Here is a 23,693-nt window from a genome sequence, read left to right as displayed (position 1 = left end):
TACAACCATGCCTATTGGCTTACATAGGGTCTCTGGCTGCTTTTGTACCCCAAGGACTGAGTTGAGTAGTTGCAACAGAGACCATAATAGCCCGCAAAGCCTATATGGCTTACCCGCTGGCCCTGTCCAGAAAAAAATCGCGGATCCCTGACAGCCTATGGCCACACCCCACCACCTCCATTTGTCTGTCACACCATCACATAGGGGCCTTTCTGTCGGGGAGGGACAGGCTGGCTCCAGGGCGTCCTCCTCACCCGCTCAAGTGCTTCTGTTATCTACATTTTATGCATGAGGAAACTGAGGCTCAAAGAGGTTGAGGAAGTGGCCCTAGTGAAAGTGGCAGAGAGGAGACTGGAAGCAGGCTGGGCAACCTCAGGGCAAGGGCACGTAACCACGAAGCTCGGCTGTAGCCCCGAGGTCCAGTTACCTGCGGGCAGGCACCGCGTGCTGCCCCTCTCACTTGAGATTAGATGCTCAAAGGATGCTTGATGAGGTGAGTTACACTGAAGGCACAAGAGGAGAACTGGAGCCTTTATCAGACCGTCAAGTCTTGCCAAGACGTAAGTGTCAAAATCTTTAGAATACTGGACTTTGTATGGGGCATGCACATTCTGATGTGTATCTCAGTTGCTTTGTCCATTTAAGTTGATACTCAGGAAACCTGAGGGGAGAGAGGGGCAGCAGGTTGCCCGGGGGCTCATGGCCAGCACCTAGCACTGCTTTTCCTGAACCCAGGGCCTGGGACCCCCTACCACCCAGAGCTGCTTCCCCTTTCTGTCTCCTCTGTCTGCCCCACAAGCAAAGAGGCACTGTTTGGGGGAAGACAGCAGAGTAAGTGGTGTGTTGGGTGAGGATGAAATCCCAGTGAGGGGAGAGGTTGGCGTCACACCCCTGCTGCCCGATCCTGCCCTCCTTCCATTCTCTCCGTGGCTCAGCCCGGGCACTGCAGGGACCTCTTGGCCGGGCTCCCTGTCCAGGAGCTGACACTGACGTTCCCCTCCCCACCTCACCCCCAACAGCTCACAGCCTCATCTCAGCCAAAGCATCCCATTTTCCAATTGGCGATCTGTTGGCCAAAATACGTGCAAAACTCTGGTCTTCCCCATAGCTCTTCAAGGAAGGCTGATTGCATCTATGTTGCAGGTGAGGCTCAGAGAGACTAAATAAGATGACTCTATATAACGTCTCTCAAACCCTCCAACTTCTCCAATCTCCACCATCATCACCTTCATCCACGGGAGACCATCTCTTTCCCCATCTTTACTTTTCACTTATTTATTTTTACCGAGGTGCTGTTTACATGAAGCAAATTCATAAATCTTATACATGTTCAGTTCAACCAAGTTTCACATTTGTGTACATCTGTGTGAACACCATCCAGTTCAAGATTGAAAGTATGTCCATCAAACCTGGAAGTTTCCTCATGCCTTTCCCAACCATTACCACCTAAGATATTCTATTCTGACTTCTGTTGCCATAGATTCGTTTTGTCTCTTCTAGAAGAACTTCATGTAAATAGAATCACACACTATGTATGTATTTTTTCTTTAAAGACTTATTTCTCTACACCCCTCCCCCCCAGTCCCTCTGTTCCCCCTATTGTCTGCTCTCTGTGTCCATTCGCTGTGTGTTTTTCTGTGTCTGCTTGTATTCTCATTAGGCATCTCCAGGACCTGATCCTGGGATCTTCTGGAGTGGGAGAGAGGCGATTGCTCTCTTGTGCCACCTCAGCTCCCTGTTCTGCTGCCTCTTCTTATTTTGTCTCCTCTGTGTCTCTTGTTGCTTCATCTTGCTGTGCCAGCTCTCCACATTGGCGGGCACTCCTGTGTGGGGTGGCTTTCCCACTCTGGGCAGCAATTCCGTGCACTTCTGCATGGGGTGGCCTTCCCACATGGCCCAGCATCCTGCATGGGCCAGCTCCCCACATGGACCAGCCTGCCCTCACCAAGAGGCCCCAGGCACTGAACCCTGAACTTCCTATATGGTAGACAGGAGCCCAATTGGTTGAGCCACATCAGATTCCCTGCATGTAATTTTTTTGAGTCTGGTTTCTTTCCTAGACATTATGGTTTGTTTGTCTAGTTACTTATTTGTCTTACCAGTATGTTTTTGAGATTCACCCAAATTGTTGCGCTTGTTTCATTGCTGAGTATTATTCCACTGTATGGCATCAACACAATTAGTCTACCTAGTCATCTCTTGATGGACATCTGGTTGTTTCCAACTTTGACTGTATTTATGTTCTATGAACACTCAAGTGTAAGTCTTTATATGAATATGTTTTCATTTCTCTTGGCTGGAAGGGTTGGTGATAGGGTAGGTATATACTAAACCTTACAAGAAACTGCTTTTTCTTCTCCACTACTACCCTCCCCCACTGTTTATGAAGGTACCAGGGAATAGAGTGGAGAAGCAGTGGGATAGACAGTTAAAATCCCAGCTCTGCCACTTAGCTGCTGAGAACCCAGAGCCCATCAATCTGCTTTATCCATGGCATGGCGATGTTAATCCTTAAGTCATGGGGTTCAAGTGAGGGTTAGCTGAGAAAGCAATCATGAAATGCCTGGCTCAGTTAATATTATTTCCCTTCCATCACTCTCAGAGCTGTGTAGTTGTTCATTATTTAAGGGCTGGTAAGTGGAAATGAAAAAATTCAGTGAAATGGCTGGGGAAAAAACGATTATTCATGGAATGTAGTGAGAGATCAATAATTTCCATTTTATTGAAACAAGTTCTCTGTGCCCCTTACTCAACTTTCCGTCTTGCAGAATATTGGGAAAGCAGAGTAAACACCAACTTTATCAGCACTGCCTTCCGTGGCAAAGGTCTGTGCTGAGCAAACACTAAGGATGTATGTTTTCTTGGACTTCCTTTGCTCTCTCCCCTCCACCTCTGTTTCCACTGGGGCTGAATAGAAGCATGGCTAAAGCCTCCATTAGGTGCTGCAGGCTCAGTTTGCAAGTTGTATGGCTAGGATGTAGGTGTCTTTTGGGGAAGTACCTGCCTTTCCTTGGCCAGAGACCGCAGGCTGACTAGGAAGGATGGTACCAGGCAAGGCAAATGTTTACACACACACATAGATGTGTCACCACTCCTACACAAGACTTATGGCGTTCACCCTCTTGGATGAAGAGCTCTGGAAAAATGATGATCCCAACACCACCTGGAGATGGTGTGGACTATTAGACAGATCACAGGGTTTGGGGACGGTCAGAGCCGGGCTCAGTTCACTGGTCCCCAGTTTCTTAACCACACAATTTTAATGTTCTTTGTAAATTGAGATTACAGTTCCCAAGGACTTGGGCTAGTTTTGAGGATAAAATAAATAAATATATTGAAAGGACGTGCACATAACGGAGGCTCAGTGTATATTGGTTTCCTCTCTCTTCCTCTTTGCCTCTTCTTTCTTGGTCTTTTGTATTGGTTTGAACATTAAAAGGTAAGAGAACAAAGCAGTTCACAATATAGGTAAGAACCTATAGAAATTGAAGCACTTACATAGCAGGCTCTGGATGGACACCAACTAGTAATTATCCTGGAACGCAGAATTACCAGCTGCAGTGACGTTTACTTCCTTCTTTCTCTTCTTGGGTGTTATGTTTTCAAAGAAGAATGGATTGGAGTTATAAGAAAGCACACCTTTAATTCATTGTAACTTAGCAACCCAACAGAGGCTGCTGTATTTTATGAATGTGAACATTTCTCTCCTTATTTTTTTTGAATGTTACATTAAAAAAATATAAGAGGTCCCCATATACCCCCCACCCCCCTCACCCCACTCCTCCCAAATCAACCACCTCTTTCATCATCCTGGCACATTAGTTCCTGTTTTTGAAAAAGGGAAGTTCCCCACCACTTCTCTTTTACCTCCCTGGCTTTTTTCCAAAAGCCCAAACCTAGGAAAGCAGCCTGGTTGAGTGGGGAAGGTTTCCACACTGATGTCAGACAGCACAGGGCTCAAATCCTAGCTCAAGTGTTCACTGGCTATGGGATCTTAGGAGAATTATTTGCTCTTTTTTGTGAGCCCAGTAATAACATAGGAGACTGAATGAGGTAACGCAGTGAAACCCAAGCACAGAGACGGGTGGTTCCTCATCCTTGAGTCACAATCCCTACAATGTGCTAAAACAGTCTCCATGGATAGTGCCTCCAGTGCCCTCACAACAACCCCATGGGGCCTGGCACCCCATGTTACCATCTTGCTCTGTAGTTGGGCGACCAAAATGCAGAACTGAAGTAATTAGCCTGGTTTTGTTCTAGAAAACATGCAGAGTGCCTTTTTTTCTCTCTTGGTCTGTTTTCATGGCATTATGGCCATGTCATACTTTGTCTTTGACTCTGGCGCCTGGAGAGGTGGTGAAGTCTGGGCTTGCCATTCACTTGTCCTCTTTTCACCATGTGTGTATCTTCCCATATAGAGTGGAGGCCTCCCTGGGGACGGGGATCTTTATGGCCTGGGTTTCACGTATTGCCCTGGTATCGCTGTTAACATGGTAAGTCCCTGGGAAATCCAATACCTTGGAATCAAAAGAACATCTTCCAGACTCAAAAGCAGCACCCACCAAGATCCCTCTTTAGAACCTTTGCCTGAATATTTAATTGTGTTGATCATCAGGTTCCCTGGGGCAGGGTGAGGCTGCTTCCCTAGAAAGAAGGGCAGCCATGACTCATAGCTAGTTGTGTGACAAAATCAGCTTAATGGGTATAAAGTGTTTGGATCACGGAACCCTACCACTGGAAAAAAATATTTTTTACCACTAATACATTCCAATATATGCATCTTCATTTATTTACAAATCACATACATAAGCTACTACACTGAGACATAAAATAGATATTTTTAAAGGAGATAAAATATTAATAAACATTTATAGTATTTTTGTACATTCCGACGGGTCCATTAGAGCAACCTAGTTTGGAGAACCCTGGAATAGCCAGGGAAAGCCATCTAAGGCTGCAGAAGTCTAAACTTGGGCCAACCAAGAGTAGGTGAACATCATCAGACATTTATATGGGTATTAGCAGAAAGCAGGCAAAATGTGAGTTTAGTGAACTGTACTTACGAAAAAAAAAAATGCATCGACACAAAAATGCTGAAACCAGAGCATGAAATCGGTCAAATCAATGAGAATATAGATTTGAGAAACCAAATTTTTTCCAGAAGTGTTGGTTGGTCAGGCCTGCTCTTAGTCTGACTCTGTTTCCTTGCTGATGGTGGATCTGGACATTTCCCAGAGTTCAGACAAAGAGCCTGTCCTGCCTGAACAGCTCTGATACGTGCCCCTTCAGGCCGTCTGCCTGGAGTAGCCCCTGATTATCCTCCTGGCTGGTCCCACCTGTGTTCAGGTTCTTTCCCACAAGAGCTTTCCTTCCACCCCATCTAAAAGAGCAGCCCTCGCACACGATACCGGATGCCCCTTGACCTGCTCTTTTTTTTTAAATACACTTACCACTACCTGACATTGTACTATATATCTATTTGTTAATTGGTTTTTATCTGTCTCTCCCACAGGACTATATGTCTATATGGGAATGGACATCGTTTGGCCCACTGCTGTATGTATCCTAAAGTCCTGGAACAGAAACTGGTACATAGCAGGAGCTTGAAAATTATTAATTGCATTAAATTCCAGTGAAACCAGGGAAAATTTGTTTTTAGCACCATCATTTCCATCTAAAACCGAGCTGAATAATGTAGACAAAATCTAAGGTCTGAATTTTAAAGACAGCTGCAAAACCTTAGGGAATCATTCCAACTCGAGTGTACTTTCCACGAAGGAAATTACTACCCCGGGTGTTTTCCACATCAAATTCCCAATGAGGAAAATTAACACTAGCTGTTGCAGCAGCCTCCAAACCTCAGAGGCTAGCACAACAGCATCAGGGGACCCTGCTCCATCTCATAGATGCACCTTCTGGAACACAAGCTTCCAAGGGGCAGGGAAGAAAGAATTGTAGGGGCCACACTGGTTCTTTTTTTTTTTTTTTCCTTATTCCAACCTTTATTTATTTATTTTTTGTCTTTTTTTAAAGATACATAGATCACAAAAAATGTTGCATTAAAAATATAAGAAGTTCCCAAGTGTCTCAACCCCCACTCCTCCCACATCAACAACCTCTTTCATCATTGTGCCACATTCATTGATTTTGGTGAATACATTTTGGAGCACTGCTGCTCTGAATGGACTATAGTTTACATTGTAGTTTACACTCTCCCTCAGTACATTCAGTGGGTTATGGCAGGATATATAATGTCCAGCATCTGTCCCTGCAATGTCATTTAGGATAATTGCAAGTCCCAAAAATGCCCCCAATCACATCTCTTCTTCTCTCTCCCTGCCCTCAGCAACTACCATGGCTACTCTCTTCACATCAGTGATACAATTTCTTCCATTGCTAGAGCCACAATAGTTCTATAGTAGAATACCAGTAAGTCCACTCTAATCCATATTTTATTCCTCCATCGTGGGGACCATGGGATGGTGATGTCCACTCCACCTCTAAATCGAGAGGGGGTTTAGATCCCACATGGCCCTTCTTTGGAATTTGTGCTCCTGAGTGTGATGGAGTCGGATTCAGATGTGACCTTTCTACACATGCCTCTTCTGTCACTTTTACTGAAACTGTGGTTGGCACTAGGGTTGATGTATACTCATGAGACTTGAATCTCTGGACTGTTCATGTGCCAGCTGGACCCTGAGCCTCAGCAGAGTTGCAACTCTTACTCTCTGATTCGTTGGACTTACCCAGGTCAGCTAACAGGGAGGTGAAGATGATTAACCACCACACCAGGGAGCCAATAGTGCCTACAACTGCAAGCAGGAGAATCGTTTCCACACTGGTTCTTAACTGCCTTAACTGCCACATACTTCTCTCTGTTCACTATACATTGGCCAGGTCCAGTCACATGACATCCATCTAATTGCAAAGGAAGCTGGGAAATGAAGGAGAGCACATGGACATTTCTAAGTGCTGATTTCCTCTGCCACCCCAGCCTTCAGGACGGTGAGAGGCCTCTATACAACAGACACTGAATCACTATTTGATGAATGAATTTATATTCTATAAAATCCATGCCTAAACTCTTCTGAAATTGTCACTTGTTATTTGTTGTGATTCTTGAGGATTTGCAATTCTCCTGAGTTTAAGGCAGTTCCACAACAGGTCTCCAGGTGTTATTCTCTAAGAATTGAAACCAGATTAAGTCTGAATCCCTGCATGCCTGAACACATGAATAGATCACCACCAACAAAAAATGCTCTTGGAACTTTCCACCTGAAAATTCAAGTTCAGGATACCGAAGCATCTAGTTACATCAGGAAGTAACCACATGTCTGTGAGGGGGTCTTACAGCTTAGATCTCTAAGATCTCTGGGACTGCAAAATCTGTGATCTGAGAAGTTGCTGGGTAAATATCTTCATCCCACAACCTAAAGCTTTCCTGATTTTGCTCCAACTTATTTCCTCTTTTTCTGACATTTGTTATTATCAGGAGCCCTAGCGGAAAGCCAATTTATGATTTCGACCATTTGTCTAATCACACAATGTAATAAATCTGATCAGGAAATCTCTAAGCATATCTTTCCTGAGGAATTTTACAAAGGAGGCCAGGAGCACCACCTTGACTTTAAGACTCGCACGGACATTTGGGATCTCCCTTTCCCATTAGTTTCATTGGTTAGTCCCATCGTACAGTGGGCTGTGAGACCTGTTTCACATACTGAATGTGTGTTCATACGCATGTGCACATGGAGGTTAGCACCTGGCCTGTGAAATCACATCTACCCTGCTTTGTAACTAGGGAAATGGACTAGCTTCTCAGGAGGGGCTGATGGAAGAGAAACAACAGGAACATATTTTTCTCCTCAACTCCTTATATTTGGTTTTGATGCCAATAGTTCAGCAAGTGGCAAGAGCCAATTCTAGAATTCCTCTGCTTCTTAGGCCCAGCCAACCACTGAGTTATACCCTCTTTGCCTGCTAGTAATTGTAGGAACACACATATCGTGTGTTTACCAGACTGGCCAGTTTGAATGACAGCTTTTTTGACTGCAGAAACTCAAGCTAACCCTAACGCAGAAACTACCAGTGCTCACAGTCAGAGTTCCAGCTTCTAATGGCTGAAACATGAAGCCATTAGTGCTGGCAGCCCGACTTTCTGTGTTGTGTCAAGATGCACATGCCCTGCAGAGCTGCTCAGTTTTAGACTTGCATGAGAGAGAAATTTTGTCATTAAGCCACTAAGATTTCAGGAGTCGTTTGTTATGGAAGCATTACCTAATCCATCCTAATACAAGAAGACTGTATTTTGTTAAGCCACCTAATGTTAAAGCTTATTTCTTCTTGTGACCATAGATTCCTGTTATTTAAACAAGTGACATTTTGTTAAATTAAGAAATCTCTTCTCAGTCTGGAAGTGACTAGAGTTGTTACTTTGGTTTTTAGCAAACCTGTAATAAAGATTATGATTCCATACAGTTGATACTAAGATGAGGCTCTAAGCCTTAGGAGTCTATTTGTGGACGTATGAATTCAGCTTTTTCCATTTCTAGGTAAACTTCTCACAATTATTGTACTTGCAGACAAGTGGTTCTGCTTTCCTGCATGCTGACTTTTTAAGTAACTCGGCTCTTTCTTAAACTCTCAGGCATGTCCTACTTAGGAATAGATGGTGCCTGTGAAAGTAATGGAGAAAATAGTTTTAACCATTCCCCAAGAGATGAAGAGTGCAATGCATCAGGACCATGAACAAATGTTTGGAAACAACTAATGCAGGCAATGTGATTGGTCAGCATTAAGTGAGGGCTGGTTCAAATTTCAAGGTGACTTCTCCAGTGCTATTGACCTTACATCTCCCTCCCGGACTATTCCATCCTCCCATCTTCCCTAATTCAGTGAACGATGCCTCTGGTATTTATGAGCTTATGCCATTGCACAGCTCATATATATATTGTATTATGTGGATCATAGGCTCAAGTTGATTCTTATGTAAGCCTGTAGGATGTACAGTTGATATTTCTCCATCATTTTCCACAATTATTCAACAAGTACCAAGTCAGGAGCTGCAGACCAACCTCCACAACTGGACATCTGCTTGTGATGGCTGCTGGTTGAATCTGCCATAGGTTCAAGCCACCCAGCTGCAATCTGGAATGGAGAGACCAAGCAGCTCAGATCTTTGATGTGCATAGAAAATATTTCATGAGTAGAACTTGGTTACTGATTGCTAAATGACCAAGTCGGATTTATAAATACTAGTCAAAAAAATGTCTTAAACATAACTGAGATTTGAGGAGTATTGCAATTCTTGGATTCCCCTAGCCAGGGACCCTTCTCAATGACTCTGGGGAGCATGGATTTGGTACATCTGAAAGTAAACAGGAATAATGTTTGACTCAAAGTCCTGCCCTGAGAAATGGCTGTAACTGCATGAATCCTAAGTTGCTGGGTGACCTTCTCTCCTCTCTCCCCTGGTAGTAATCCAGATGACTGGTATGTTTTCCTTGGGAACTATTAATCCACCAGATAGCATTAATGGCCCTCTTCTCTGCTCTAATCCATAGCAGATTCCTGCCAGCAGATCATGCCAGTCTTTGAAATTCCAAAATAGTCTCATTCCACATTGTTTTAGGTGGAATCTGAGGTCAGGGACAAGATGTGGTACCAAAGCACTGGCATATTACCAACATTAGCTCTCTCCTCTTCCAGATAACCTGGATCTCTGTTATCTGAGATTTCACTCAGGGGTCCCTGGCTGCCCCACATGGGATGAGATTAGTTTCGATTTAGCTGTGCGGCTCACTTCCCTATGGAGAAATCCAGTTTCTGAAGGAACAATGGTCAGGATTTTTCACACACACACCTTTCAGCTGTGTAGTCTGTGTTCTAACTTGTGGTTCTGCACTGGATTTCCAAACTCCACCTCCCATCAGGCCACAAGGAGGACAGAGAGCCCCTTTGTCTCATATCACAAATTAAGTTGTCAGTGCATGTGGGCAAGTAGGTCCTGGAACCTGTTTATTTACCTTATATATCCTAGGGAATCTAACACAAGGTACGGCAGGAATAAACTACATTTGTTGGCAGAGAGGAGAGGAAAGATCAAGTAGAGAGGAAAGCACTGCTGTTATGGAGTGAGAGGAGAAAATTGCTGGATCATCACCCTTGATTTGGTAAAGAAAGTGGTTTTAGTGTACAAGCAGAGGGGTTGCCCTGGGCTGGGAGTGCAGATACTCCATCCATGGTACAGAGCAGGAGGGCGAGTACAAAGGCACACTTATGGGAAAGTAGAAGAATGTTGAGCTGGAAGCTTGTAGGAGTTCTTTTGGAATGCTTCAATTTTCTCTGTGCTGCAAGAAATAAAGTCATCACCTGATGATAAGAATGGGGAGGTTTTGAGAATCAGAGGAGAGAGCTGAAAGTATGAAATAGTCATCTAGGGAAACGGGCAAGGAGAGACTGGAAAAATATGGTCTGATTGTGGGGTAGTATTAGGGTCCCCTCATGAATATAATGACTGTAAAGTGACCAACACAACGGCCATGTGGTGTCCTCCCATCTCATTCAGCTGTATTGGTATACACATGGAATAGATGGGGAGTAGGACTTGGCAGGATTTAGGTGTGCCAGCATGACAAAGAGAAAGGGAAGTGTGTTGATTGAGCAATTATAATAATGGATCACATGGTCCTTGGTAATGACAAGATCCAGGGTGTGTCCATGGGACTCAGTGTCTTAGGTGGAGAGAAGGGTAACATCATTGGAAGAGACAAGGGAGTCCAGAGACAGAAAAGCTCTCTTTATGTGGACATTGAAAGTGCCAAGAATTAAAAAGAGTGACAATGTGCCAGTAACTAAAAGTCTTCAAGATAGTTAAGTAAATAAATAAGATACTCATAGGTTATCTTATGAAAAAAACTAAGAAGGAGACAGAAAGAAAATAAGGGTGTGTGTGGGAACCCACTTTCAATAAGGTGGTCACGGAAAACATCTGTTAAAGGTGATGTGGAGGGGGGTGGACACAGCTCAAGTGGTTGACTGCCTGCCTCCCATATACTAGGTCTAGGGCTGGTTCCCCGGTACCTCCTAAAAACAAAACAAACAAATGAAAAAAACCAACTCTCATTGAGGAGTAGATGGGGCTCAGTGGTTGAACACCTGATTCTCATGAATGAGGTCCTGGGCTCAATTCCCAGTACCTCCTTAAAAAAATATTTTTAAAGTGACTTAGAGTTGATATATAAAGGATAAAGGGTGAGGATGAAAACATGGTGGGCAGAAGAAATGATAGCAAGTGTAAAGCCCCTAAGGCTGGAAAGAGCTTTTTCTAAAACCTGTAGGAAGATTAGCGTCGCTGGAATATCATAGTAAATGAGAAAATAGTGGGAAATGTTTGCCAGGTAGAGAAAAAGAAGAAGAAGAAAAAAAAAACAATATAAATTTGAATTACAAATTCAAATATGGATTTCTTTAATTCACTGAAAAAAGTCTAGAAAGCATTGGACCTCCATTTTTTTTCTGGTAGGTGGTATGAGGTGATTAAATTTGTGTTTCACCTTGGAGGGGACATCTTGACATGGTTCAGACCACTGAATCCCCAGAAACTTCAGTGAGGTAGCAGGCCCCTGAATTTTATGGGGTTTTCCTCCCACTTTCTGGTATGTACTGTTTTACAAATGATCTAAAGTATTTGCTCATTTCTGCCCCTTAGACGAATCAGCATAATATCTTTGATGTGTGGACCAGTGTGATGTTTTGTAGAACTCCAAGAAGATCAAGATCACTGCAAACTATATCATAGCAGTGAGCAGAATTATCAAAACTGTGAAGGAATGCTGCTAATATTTGGAGAATATTACAATTAATTGGAAATGTTACAATTAATCAGTTTGTTTAAATGCTGCAAAAACAACATGGAGTTAATTAGCCAGTTGTACCTCAGTTCTTAAAATGAAGTTATACATAAATTGTGTGATATGGACTCATTTGTACTGTGGGATAAAAGGAAGTGTTTCTAAGTCCTACAAAGCTTTTAAAGCATCCCTCTACTTTGAGACCCCTGTATACCCCTCAGTTCCAAAATGTCCAGAAAAAACAATCCACAACATTTCTTCCAACCTCATCCTCTTCCTGTGCTTGAAATCCCAATGAAGGGCTCTGCCATCACTCCTTTGGCTCAAACCAAAGACCTGAAAGTCATTCTAAATTCCTAGTTCTCCTCACTTATAGGTCAGCAAGTCTTCTTGATGCACTCTAATTTTGAATCTCTTTCCAGTCCTTCTTCTCCCTACAGTCTTGTTATTTTAGTCTCCCATCAAACCTCATTTTAAGTTACAAAAGTCTTCAAGCAGGGATAAAGGTAGAAAGTCTTCTTAGACGGACTTGAGCTTAACTTGAGCTCCAAGCACTTAAGAAAATCTGTGATCTTGCTTCTTTATGCTTCAGTTTTCTCATGGGAAAAATGAGGATGATGATAATAATACCCACATCTTAGAGTTGTTTTGAGGATTAATTAGGAGCTCATGCAGGTAAAATACTTAGCAGGGTACATGACAACACATGGTAATTCTTGTGGCTGCTGTAGTCTCCATGGCTCCCACTTGCTACAGCCAGAGTACTCTTTCGAAATTGGATATTGCTCATTTATCACCATCACACTTAAATCTTCAGTTATTTACCTTTAACAAAAGAGTAAGTACTAAAATTCTAAGTATAAGCGACCTTTGTGGCAGGACTTCTGATCCTGACCAAGATGTAGGAGCTGTTATTATTCTATTACTTTCACCATAACAACAACAACAACAACAACAAATCTTAAAAAGTTGAACAAAACATTATAAACAATTGCAGGGTTACTTAAGAGATGGGAAGAATGAACTGAATCCACAGTCTCCCCAGATTTCTTCCTGACAGTATTTTCCAAATTATAGTGCAGGGAAAGAGAGTCCAGCAGACAACAAAGGTTTCTCTAGATTAGGGGTTCTTAACCTTTCTTGTTCCATGGACCCCTTTGCCAGTCAGGTGAAAACCACGGACCCCTTCTCAGAATGTAACAGCAGATAATTTTATGGCACACCTGTACCAACACGTTCCTGCAAGAATAATGTTGTGGTTTTTTAAAAATTTTCAATTCAAGCTCACAGATCCCCTGAAATCAAGAGGTCTGTGGACCCCTGGTTAAGAACTCCTGCTCTAGATAGATGATACATAAATTTGGATTAAATGTTGCCAAGGTGGCTGGGATTTGGGGAGCAGGATCCCACAGATAAAGGAGAAAAAGGGCCCCCTAAATCTGTTTAAAGTTTTCCTCAAGTCCCTGGCCAACTTCTAAGCTGTGCATGCATGAAGTGGAAATTCTGGGAGACCTAATGTATTAGTCAGGTATTCTTTGCCTGGTGGGGTGACACAAACCTTCATTCCTGAAGTTTCTAGGTCACTGGTAGTCCTTCCTGGATTGTAACTTTAATTACAGGTCATGGTAGTAATAATAAACACTGGAAAAGATCTCCTGTCTTCCTGGCAAACCCTTATTTACCTACATTGTGTAATAGCAGTCCTTTTTCCCCTTCATAATCAGTGTCAATTGCCTCAGCCAGTACAGTAATTCCCTTCTTTGCCTGATGATTCAGAGGCATGAGGATCCCAAAGTGGCCAGGTGGAAGTCTTAACTTCCAGTTCAATGGAATCATTGTAGTGTCTCCTTGTGGAAGCACTCCTTCTTTTGAAACTAAGACCAGTAAACCAGCAACACTTAAGGTTGCAGGGACGGAAGCAAAACTTTCCTAGTGGATCATTAGGTGTAATAATGAGTGGTGCCACTCCCATTTCCACCCCCTTGATTTCTGGACCTGTGAATACTGGATGTGAGAGAAATATTACCATAAAGTGGGTGCTCATTTGGAGTATACACAGCCTCCTGGTGAGCATTGCCCCAGCCCTGCAAGGTATTGCCACCTAGTTGGAGCCATAATTGAGTCTTCAAAAGGCCATTCCAACCATTCTGTCATCCTGCTGCTTCAGGGTGATGGGGTACATGAGAAGACCTGTGAATTCCATGAGCATGTGCCCATTCCTGCATGTCATTTGCTGTGAAGTGAGTTCCTTGATCAGAAGCAACGCTGTGTGGAAGACCATGACGGTGCATAACGCATTACGTAAGTCCACAGATGGTAGTTTTGGCAGAAGCGCAGCATACAGGGAAGGCAAACCCATATCCAGAGAAGGTAACTATTCCAGTAAGAACAAATTGCTGTCCCTTCCATGATGGAAGTGGTCTAATGTAATCAACCTGCCACCAGGTAGCAGGCTGATCACTTTTCGGAATGGCACCATATTAGGGACGGAGTGTAAATCTCTGCTGCTGGTAGACTGGGCACTCAGCAGTGGCTGTAGTCACTTTGGTCCACTTTGGTAGGTGAAGGTGTATGTTGCTGACCTCATGCATAACCTCCGTCTTTATCACTAAAGCACTTTGTTCATGAGCCCACTGGGCATTGACGGCAGTGGCTAGGGAAAGAGGCCAACTAGTATGCCCAGAACAGGTCATCTTATCCGCTAGATAATTAAAATCATCCTTTGCTAAAGCCACCAGCTGGTGAGCATTCATGTGGGACACAAATATCTTCATGTTTTTTTTGCCCACAGAAAGGCCTATCAACATACCCCTTCTCTAGACCTTTGTCACCAATTTTCTGATCATTCTCCTGCCAAATCCCTGACCATCTGGCCAAACCAATAGCGACAGCCTATGAATCAATGTACAAACACATCTCTGGCCATTTCTCCTTCCAAGCAAAATGAGCAAAAAGGTACAATACTTGAAGTTCTGCCCACTGGGAGGATTTCCCCTCAACACTGTCCTTCAGGGACATCCGAGAAAAGGCCTGCAGTGCTGCAACTGTTCACTTTTATGTGGTACCTGCATATTGGACAGAACCATCTGTAAACCAGGCTGGAGTTTTCTCTTCCTCAGTCAACTAACTGTAACGAACTCCCCAAGAGGCCAGAGTTGTGGACTGGGAAAGAGAAGATAATGTGGGAAAAGTGGTGACCATGGGCATTAGGGCTACTTCCTCAAGTAGCTTTCTTGTGCCTTCAGGACCTGCTCAAACCTTATCTCATATATACCACTTCAATTTTATGAGGGAGTTCAGCTGTGTATGCCAAACTTTATGGTTTGGTGGGTCAGACAACACCCAGCTCATGACAGACAACTCAGGTATCATGGTAACTTAGTGGTGCATAATTAAGCATTCAGTCTCTACTAAGGCCCCGTAGCAGGCCAAAAGCTGTTTTTCAAGAGAAGAGTAGTTATCTGCAGGGGATGGCAAGGCTTTGCTCCAAAGTTCTCATGGTCACCATTCTGATTCTCCTATAGGGGCCTGCCAAAGTTTCCAGACAGCATCTCTATTTGCCCCTTACACTTCAGTGCCATTGGATCTGCTGGATCATATGGCCCAAATGGCAGTGCGGCTTGCACAGCAGTCTGAACCTGTCAGAGTCTCTTCTTGCTCTGGTTCCCACTCAAAGCTAGCAGTTATTCAGGTCACTAGGTAAATGGACTGGAGTGGTACACCCTAAAGAGGAATATGTTCTTTCCAAAATCAAAAGAGGCCAACTAGACATTGTGCCTCTTTTTTGATCATAGGAGGGACCAGATGCAACAGCTTAACCATTATCATGGAGGGGATCTCTCAGTATTCCCCATATCGCTGGACACATAGAAATTTCACTGAAGTGGAAGGTCTCTGTATTTTTGTTGAATTTCTCTCTCATCCTCAGACATGCAAATGCCTTAACAATAAGTCTAAAGTAATTTCTACTTCTTGCTTACTAGGTGCAATCAACATGAAATCATCAATATAACGGACCAGTATGATGTCTTATAGGAGGGGAAGATGATCAAGTTCCCTGTGGATAAGATTATGACATATGGCTGATATTCAAGGTAAGATAGTGAAGGTAAATTGCTGGCCTTGCCAGCTGGATGCAGACTGTTTCTGGTGGTCTTTACTACTGGGAAAAAATCATTTGTTAGATCAATAGCTGCATACACAGGAGAACACAGAGAAAAAGAACAGAAGAATACAGAGAAAAGAAGAACACAGAGAAAGAGAGATACAAGGAAATTTATTGATTTTCTCAAGCAGTGGTACTATATTTGGAACAACAGCATTGTCCAATTGTTTAAATTTATGATAATCCACTATCATCTTCCAACATCCATCTATTTTCTGCACAGACCAAATAGGAGAGTTGAATAAGGATATGGTGGAAATTACCACCCCCACATCTTGAAATCCTTGATGATAGCACTGATCTTGCAATCCCTCCAGGAATCCAGTTGTGTTTCTGATTTACTATTTTGCTTGGTAGGGTCAGTGCTAGTGGCTTCCACTTGGCCCTTCCTATCATAATAGTTCTCACTTCATAAGTCAGGGAACCAATGTGAGTAGGCTTCCATTTGCTGAGGATGTCAGTTCCACTTATGCATTCCAGGACTGGGGAAATAACCACAGAAGGGGTCCAGTGACCCACTGGACCCACTGTGAGATGGACTGAGTTAAAACTCCATTGATCACCTGACCTCCATAAACCCCTATTCTGACTAGTAGGCCACAGGGACATTTTGCTTCTCGTGGAATTAATGTCATCTCTGATCTAGTTTCTAATAATCCTCAAAAATGTCTGATCATTTCTTTTTCCCCAATGCACAGTTAGCCTTGTAAAAGGCCATAGGTCTTTTTATGGAAGGCTGGGAAGAAGATTAATAGTATAAAATTTTGGCAGTGTAACAGATCCCTTCCCAAAGGGAACTTGGCCTTCACCTCATTCTAGGGACTCTGGGTCTATAAACTGTCTCAAGCCTGAGATCTGATTAAGGGTCCATGACTCTTTGTTTTTGTAATTCAAGTCGGACTTTTATTCTCTTGACCTAGAACTCTTCTGCTTATACAGAGCAAGTAAAAATTCAGTAGACAGTCCATTTATTCCACATCCAGGTACGCCATGATATATTAGCCAATACCATAGGTATCCGTGAGTCAGACTATTTTGATTGTGACTTTAAGTCTGCTGTCCGTTATGACAGCCACACTCACCTTGTCTTTGGCAATTAAGTGCTGTCACTTTACTTCTGCCAACTCAGGATCTGATCATCCCAATAGTGTTTAAGGATCTCAGTTCAGTGACAGCAGTTCCCGCAGTAACATCTGGACTACAGAGAAGAGCAACCACAGGGCTCTTGAAGGAAGATGGAGTTAGTCTCACAAATTTATTCCTCACATTTCTGCTAAAAGGTGCATCGGTTGGACTTTCCTGGGGTGGGTGATAGGTATTACATGATAAATGGACTCTAACGTTCCAACCTCTCTAAGTCATTGGATCCCCTCATCTACATGATATTATGGCATTCTGGCACTTCAACCTCAGGTATTGTCAGCCTCTTTTCAGTCCATGTTTCAGTCAACCACCTAAGCAAACTAATAGAGCCCTTTCTAATCTCTCAAGCTACAACAGTGAATTCAGAATCTCTGCTTTGCAGGCCCATATTGATAAATTAGCCTGGTCCACCCTTATATTACTTCTGCCATTATCCCATACCCTTAATATCCATGTTCATACATCTTTCCCTGTTTTCTATGTAAATCGGAAAATATCTGCAGTTCTTTTGGAGAATAGCAAGCCTCCTCATGGGTCACACTTTGTACCTCACCATTTGAGGCCTGTTGGGACTTCAGTTTATGTGTAGGTGTGGAAGAAAAGAGAAGTAGGGTGTGAGTTAAAAGAAGAATTAAAAGTGTCTTGCAAGTCATTTACCTCAGAGTATTCCATTGCAGTTTCATCTGGTGAAAAAAGCTTAATCTCTTCAAACAGTCCAGTGAGGACTGTTTCCTCAGGAGAGGTGGATACAGGTTATTAGGCATAGTATGGTGGGGTTCTGTATTTGAGCAACCAAAACTCAGAAGTAAAGTATAATTTGCCCAGTTTTGTCCTGGAAAACCTGCAGAGTTCCCTTTTTTCCTCTCGGTCTGTTTTCATGACATTGTGGCCAAGTCATGCTTTGTCTTTGACTCTGGTGCTTGGAGAGGCTAGGAGGTCTGTGCTTGCCATTCACTTGTCCTCTTGTGGTTCTCACCATAGGTGTATCCTTCCAGGTAGAGTGGAGTCCTTCCTGGGATGGGAATCCCCATGGCCTGGGTTTCCTGGTGTTGTCCTGGTATCACCATTAACATGGCAAGACCCTGGGAAATACAATACTTTGGGTATCTGTGGCAGCTTAATATTAATTATGAATTCCCAAAAGAGGTATAGATTATGTTTATAAACTGATCTGGTGTGATAACACTTTGATTGTATTAGATTCAACGGAGATGTCTGATTAAATTATGTTTAAATTAGGGCTTTGTGGGTTTTTTTGTCTTTATTCATTTTTTAAATATTACATTAAAAAAATATGAGGTCCCCATATACCCTCCACCCCCCTCACCCCACTACTCCCCCATAGCAACATTCTCCTCCATCATCATGAGACATTCATTGCATTTGGTGAATACATCTCTGAGCACCGCTGCACCTCATGGTCAATGGTCCACATCATAGCCCCACACTCTCCCATGTTCCATCCAGTGGGCCATGGGAGGACCTACAGAGTCTGGTAATTGTCCCTGCAGCACCACCCAGGACAACTCCAAGTCCCGAAAACGTCTCCATGTCTCATCTCTTCCTCCCATTCCCCACACCCAGCAGCCACCATGGCCACTTTCTCCACACCAATGTAAATTAGGGCTTTGATTCAAACAAGTCATTAGAGTACAACTCAGTGTTGTTTCAGCTCTCTTGGTGAGTTGATAAAACAGAATCTCACACAGAAGTAGATACACAGGAGAACACAGAGAAGAACATAGAGGAAGGGAGACAGCTTGTGAGACCTAGCAGAGGCCCCAGGAAGAGAGATGAGCCTGGTAGTCTACAGCCGACCTTGTGACGAGAACAGAGCAGCTGAGCCTGGAAAATAACAAGCCCCCAGCAGAGAGATGAGCCTTATTCCGGCCTATGGCTGAGACCATGGAGCATTAAGAGGAAAGATGAAGCCTGAACACTTGCAGATATTGCCCACCATCTTGCTTCAACACATGGCAACAGACTTTGGGTGAGGAAATACCTCTTATGGTACCTCGAATTGGACTCTTCAGGGCTTTGTAACTATAAGCTTCCATCCCAAATAAATACCTTTTATAAAAGTCAACAGATTTCTGTTACATTCCCTCAGCACGCCTTTAGCTGACTAATACACTTGGTATTGAAAGAACATCTTCCAGATGCAAAAGAAGTGCCCACCAAGACCCCTATTCAGACCCTTTGCCTGAATATTTCATTGTGTTGGTCATCAGGTCCCCTGGGTCAGGGTGAAGCTGCTCCCTCAGACCAAGGACAGTCACAACTCGCAGCCACTTATGTGACAAAGGCTTTGGTTCAGTCTAGTGGGTCCAAAGTGGATCACGGACCCTGACTATTGAAAAAAAAATTTTCCTCTAATATATTCCAATATATGCATTTTCATTTATTTACAAATTATATACGTGTGCTACCAGACTGAGGCATAAAATGGACATTTTAGAAAGAGAAGGTAAATATATTCACATGGATTTGTAATTTTTTTTTACTCCAATGGATCTATTTCAGCAACCCAGTTTAGAGAACACTGGTTAAGACGGGGTAAGTCCTCTAATGCTGCAAAAGCTTAAAGCTGGTGCATCCAAAAGCAGGTAAACATCATCAGACTGATGTAGGTATTAGCAAAAACTAAACAAAATGTGGGTTTAATTAACTCCATTCGCCAAAAAAAGATGCATAGACATAAATATGCTTAAAATCAAAGTGTGACGTTGGTCTAGTCAATGAGAACATAGATTTGAGAGACCAAATTATTTTCCAGAACTGTGGGTTAGTCATGCCCTCTCTCAGCCTGACACCAAGTTTCCTTGGTGATGGTGGACCTGGACATTTCTCAGAGTTCAGACGAATAGTCCATGCTGCCTGAAGAGCTCTGGCATTTGCCCTTGTCAGCCCTCTGCCAGTGCAACCCCTGGATAGCCTCCTGGTTGAGCCCACGTTGCGTTCAGTTTCTCTCCCTTGAGAGGGCTTTCCTTCCCACCTTATCTAAAATAACAACACTCACAGACAATAATTCATGCCCCTTGACCTGCTCTGTTTTTTCTCATAGCACTTACCATTACCTAACATTGCCCTATGTATCTATTTGTTAATGGGTTTATATCTCTCTCCTGCATGGGGCTATATGACTAAGAGGCATGATATTGTTTGTTTTGCCCATTGCTGTACACTAGGATACTGTAACAGAAACTGGTACATAATAGAAGCTAAAAAAAATATTTATTGAATGAATGTGTAAATGGCATGAAATTCCAAAATTCCGATGAAACCAGGCTAATTTGCTTTCAGCACCATCATTTCCATCTAAAACTGAACTGAATAATGCAGACAAAAAATCTAAGGTCTGAATTTTTAAGACAGTTGCAAAAACTCATCCCAACTTAAGTGTAGTTTCCATGACAGAAATGACTACCCCTGATGTTTTCCACGTCAAATCCCCAGTGAGGAGAACTAACATTAGCTGTTGCAACAACCTCCAAATCTCAGAGGCTAACACAATAGTATTAGGGGATCCTGCTCCATCTCATAGCTGTACCTTCTGGAACACATGCTTCCAAGGGGCAGGGGAAGAAAGAATTGGAGGAGCCACACTGGTTCTTACCTGCCTTAACTGACACATACTTTCCTCTACTCACTACACTTTGACCACATCTACTCACATGACATCCACCTAATTGTAAAGGAAGCTGGGAAATGAAGGAGAGCATGTGGATATTTGTGAGTGCTTATTTTCCTCTGCCACCCACCCCTCTGTACATTGTCTGATGTCTATACAGCAGACTTTGAATCACTACTTGATGAATGAATTTATATCCTCTAAAACCCATGCATAAACTCTTTTAAAATTTTTACTTGCTTCTATCAACAGGAGATACTTTAGGATTTGCAATTCTTCTGAACTCAGGGCAGTTACCTAACAGGTCTCCAGGTGCTGCCCTCTAAGTCGTGATTCCTGCATGCCTGAACACACGAATAAATGAACAAAAAATGTTCTTTGTATTTTTCCCCTGAAAATTCAAGCTCAGTATAATGAAACATCTTATTACATCAGGAAGTAACCACATGTTTGTGAGCCTTTGGGAATCTAACAGACTGGCTCTTTCAGAGCTCTGGGACTGAAAATTCTTTCATGCAGGGATCCCTGGCTGCCCCCCATGAAATGAGATTTGTTCCTAATTTGGCTACACAGGCTCAAATTTTCACTGTGGAGACCTCCAGTTTCTGAAGGAGTAATGGTCAGGAGGAGGACAGAGATTGAATTTCACAATACCTTTCAGCCATGTCTTCTATTTTCTAACTTGTGGTTCTGCACTTGTTTTCCAAATGCCATCTCCCATCAAGTCACAAAGAGAACAGAGAGTCCCTTTGTCTCACATCACAAATTAAGTTGTCAGTGCATATGGGAAAGGGTAATTTCTGGAACCTGTTTATTCACCTTTTATATCCTAGGGCAACTGACACAGCGTCTGGCAGGAATAAACTCTTTGTTGACAGAGAAGGAAGATCAAGTAGAGAAGAAAGCACTGTTGTTCTGGGAGTGAGAGGAGAAAATTGCTGGATCATTGCCCTTGATTTGGTAAGGGAGGTGGTTTTAGTGTACAAGCAGAGGGGTTGCCCTGGGCTGGGAGGGCAGATACTCCATCCACGGTACAGAGGAGGAGGAAGAGTATAGTATAAAAGGCAAACTTATGGGAAAGTAGAAGAATGTTGCACTGGAAACTTGTAGAAGTTATTTTTGGAATGCTTTAATTTCCACAGTGCTGCCAAAAATAAAGTCATCACCTGAGAATAAGAATGGGGGAGCTGTTGAAAACTGGAGGAGAGAGCAGAAAGTATGAGAAAGTCATCTTGGAGAATGGGCAAGGAAAGATTGGAGAAATATTGCCTGATCCCTGGGTAGCATTAGGGTCCCCTCATAAATATAGTGCCTAAGAAGGACAACCACCACACCATGGAGCCTAGAGTGCCTACAACTGAAAGCAGGAGGATTACATCCAGTAACCATGTGGAATCTGAGCCTCCTCTTGACATAGGGGTGCAACGGACACAACCAATCCAAGGTCCACAGAGAAAAGGTGGCATTGGAGTGGGAAAAGTGGACATGGTGGCTGATGGGTATGGGGAATGGCAGGAAGAGATGAGATGTGGAGGCGCCTTTGGGACTTATAGAGTTGCCCTGGATGGTGCTTCAGGGGCAATCACCAGACATTGTAAATCCTCCCAGGGCCCACTGGATGGAATGTGGGAGAGTATGGGCCATGGTGTGGACCATTGACCATGAGGTGTAGAGATGCCCAGAGATGTACTTACCAAATGCAATGGATGTGTCATGATGATGGGAGTGAGTGTTGCTGGGGGGGGGGGGGGGGGAGTGGTGGATTGGGGGTGGTGGGGTTGAATGGGACCTCATTTTTTTTAATGTAATATTTTTACAAAATCAATAAAAATAAATAAATAAATAAATAAATAAATAAATAAATATAGTGCCTGTAAAATGCAAGTATGATCAACACTATGGCCATGAGGTTTCCTCCTGTCTCATTCAGCTGTATTTATATACATACTATAGATAGAGAGTAAGACTTAGGCAGGGTTAAGCTGTGCTAGCATGACAAAGAGCAGGGGAGCATATCAACTGAGTAATTATAATAATGGATCACACAACCAATCCAATGTCCACAGAGAAAATGTGGCATTGGTATGGGAAAAGTAGCCATGGTGGCTGCTGGATGCGGGGAAGGGAGGAAGAGATGAGATGTGGAGGCGTTTTCGGGACTTGGAGTTGTCCTGGGTGGTGCTGCAGGGACAATTACCGGACATTGTAGATCCTCCCAGGGCCCACTGGATAGAACGTGGGAGAGTATGGGCTATGATGTGGACCGTTGACCATGGGGTGCAGCGATGCCCAGAGATGTACTTGCCAGGTGCAGTGGATGTGTCATGATGATGGGAGGGAGCCTTGCTGGGGGGGGAGTGAGGGGTGGGGGCGGTGGGGTTGAATGGGACTTCATATTTTTTGAATGTAATATTTTTTTTAAAAATGAATAAAAATAAAAAATTAAAAGAAATTTTAAAAAATGAAAAAAATTTAAAAAGTGATAAGACCAAAAAATAAAAATTTGTAATAAAAATATTAATTAATTTTAAAAATAGCCCCAATAGGATGATCATGTCTTTTTTATATAATTTTTTAATTAAATTGTCTTTTTTTAAAAGTACATAGATCACAGAAAACGTTACATTAAAAAATGTAAGAGCTTCCCATAACCCCACCCACACACACTCCTCCCACACCAGCAACCTCTTCCATCGTCGTGGCACGTTCATTGAGTTTGGTGAATGTGTTTTGGAGCACTGCTGCACCACATGAATAGTGGTTTACATTGCAGTTTATGCTCTCCCCCAGTACCTTCAGTGGGTTATGGCCCATGGGTTCCTGGCTTCCTCCTTCAGGATAGTCCCTCTCCCACTTCCTGTCTTGGCCCCTGTCTCCAAAATGTTTGCAGACTCAAGCTGAA

At 43.1% G+C, this 23,693-nt stretch overlaps 2 long non-coding RNA genes across 6 annotated transcripts in view; one reads left to right on the top strand and one right to left on the bottom strand.

The window, feature by feature from the left end:
* The window catches only part of LOC101424364 (uncharacterized), a 42,445-nt gene that overhangs the window by 5,959 nt on the left and 12,793 nt on the right, over nt 1–23,693 (top strand). For 2 of the 5 annotated variants that reach the window (XR_011648271.1, XR_187783.5), the window contains exons 2-3: nt 14,020–14,153; nt 15,836–15,946. This is a non-coding gene — a long non-coding RNA (uncharacterized lncRNA). Of the gene's footprint in view, nt 1–14,019; nt 14,154–15,835; nt 16,864–18,141; nt 18,401–21,624; nt 22,510–23,693 lie in introns of those variants that run through there. The other 3 variants (XR_011648270.1, XR_011648269.1, XR_011648268.1) reach the window with 3 other exon arrangements.
* On the bottom strand, nt 434–21,633 carry LOC139438632 (uncharacterized). The gene is made up of 3 exons (XR_011648272.1): nt 21,446–21,633; nt 3,499–3,586; nt 434–661 (listed from the first exon to the last, which is right to left on the bottom strand). It is a non-coding gene; the product is annotated as an uncharacterized lncRNA (long non-coding RNA).

Source organism: Dasypus novemcinctus, chromosome 3 (genome assembly GCF_030445035.2).
Source record: "Dasypus novemcinctus isolate mDasNov1 chromosome 3, mDasNov1.1.hap2, whole genome shotgun sequence".
Classification (NCBI taxonomy): domain Eukaryota; kingdom Metazoa; phylum Chordata; class Mammalia; order Cingulata; family Dasypodidae; genus Dasypus; species Dasypus novemcinctus.
The sequence above is the reverse complement of the archived record's forward strand: the minus strand, read 5'-3'. Positions and strand labels throughout refer to the sequence as shown.